This window comes from Microtus ochrogaster, chromosome 5, assembly GCF_000317375.1.
Source record: "Microtus ochrogaster isolate Prairie Vole_2 chromosome 5, MicOch1.0, whole genome shotgun sequence".
Classification (NCBI taxonomy): domain Eukaryota; kingdom Metazoa; phylum Chordata; class Mammalia; order Rodentia; family Cricetidae; genus Microtus; species Microtus ochrogaster.
The window spans coordinates 46,262,076-46,264,070 of record NC_022012.1 but is presented as its reverse complement, the minus strand read 5'-3'; positions in this window follow the sequence as shown (position 1 = coordinate 46,264,070).

Genomic DNA, 1,995 nt, shown 5'->3' with positions numbered 1-1,995 from the left:
GAAAGAGAAATAGGGTACAAGTGATTGGGGAAATGAGACAAAGAGGATTCTAATTAAAGAGGGGAGATAAGTATAAAAGGGGGGAAAAGAACAGTAAAGGTATCTGGTTTGAGGCCAGCCTGGTCTACAGAGCAAGTGTCAGGACAGGCTCCAAAGCTACTGAGAAACCCTGTCTTGAAAAAAAAAAGCCAAAAAAGTACTAAGGAATACTATTCTGTGTATAAATATATACATATAGTTTAAATGATTTTTTCCCTCTGTTCTGACACTTCTCCCTCCAAGAGCCGAAGATCCCCTAAAAATACTCTAATACCAGGCACGAGAAGCTCTCTTTTGAGTGGCTGGTCAGGGCTGTCAGAGTCGTCCCAAACACCTACCCTATTGCTGTTGCCCTTGGTTGCCCCCAAGAGGTGGAAGTTAAGTCCCATCTACTTCAGACATAGGGCATATGGGTTCCTAAGCTGGAAGAGACCTAAACAACTCTTCTCTAAGGACCAACTTTCATGGTACCAGAAGGTGCTGTGTCAGCTTCCAAAGGAGGAAAGCAACCATCAGTCCTGCCTAGCTATGATGCCTATGAGCCACAAAAACAATCAGCATGGCCCTGTAACCGTAAGAGTGAAGCCATGGCTGCATACCTTGGTGGTTCCTAACCACATTCTAAACATTTGTCCTTACACCCATAGATAAGGGTAGTCCTCACCCCTCATCAAGAAGACTTCTCTTTGCAACAAGTGGAGACTAGTATAGAAAACCACAACACATCAGAGCTGTGGATCCCAGTCCTAAGAGATGGCATCTGTGAAACCCTCCCCCACCTAAGACTTAGTGAGCATCGTGGAAGAGGGGATAGGAAGATTCTAAGAGCCAGATAAGCAGGGAGTTTGCTGTGAGAATGTGTCTCCTAATGATATCAGAAACTACAGCTCTGCAATCTCACCAACACGACTGTCTAAACGTGAGCTGAACCAAGGCAGCAACAATAGACATGGTAACGTGGATGGGGTAAAGCAACTAAGGAATTCTGGGAGTGGGAGAAAGATTTTTCCAGGGAAGAGCACACCAATTGATTTCTAATATTAAATGTTCAGTCCTGATGGAATACATATGAGTAACATTATTCATACCGAGCAAATTATATTTAGGAATGTTTATGCATGAACATACATGCAGCCATGTTAACGACAATAAAAAAGAGGGCATGGGTTTGAAAGAGCCAGGAGGGTGTTGGGGCCATGTCTGGGTCAGTAGTCCTGCTGCACCTGGGGTCTATGTTGATGTCCATGGCCTGTGTTACTACACGGGCCATAGGAACCCTGCACGTTGAAATCTAAGAGCTGTCCTGAGCCAGGCTTGACCTTCACTTGCCCTGGGAGAACTGGTCCAGCCCCTTCCTGGACACTGCAGCAGGAGAGCTGTCCCAGCCCCTTGTGGGAGAACTGCTCACTCCCCTGCACCCCGCCCCCACACTCAGTAGAGAAGGCCCCACTGCTTACCATGGGTATGAGAGAGCTGGCCTGGATGACATGGGCCTAGGAGAGCTGGCTCTGCCCCTTGCCTGAGGAGGGGAGGGCAGTCCTAGTGGTCCAGACTGAACAGCTCAGCTACCACCCAGACCCATATTCCAGGCCTTGGGTGGTCCGGGCCTTGGGTGAGTGGCTCCACCCTAACAACTAGCCCATTTATGATATGCAATAGTGCATGCAGGGAATGGTCCTGTGGAATTGTATCAGTAGGATCCTCATGACCCAACAACAGAAAAATTCAGAAAGGAGTTTTGGTGAGGGTCCAGTGATGATGGTGTGCTAGAGACTGGGCTCTCACTGCACATCAAACCTGATGCCATTTTGATTTTTGACTACCCAGTGCCCAAACCTGTGAGAAAATAGGAATAGATTTCTGCTTTTATTTTTTTTTAATTTTTAAAATTTCTCTCTCTCTCTCTCTTTCTTTCTCTCTCTCTCTCTCTCTCTCTCTCTCTCTCTCTCTCTCTCT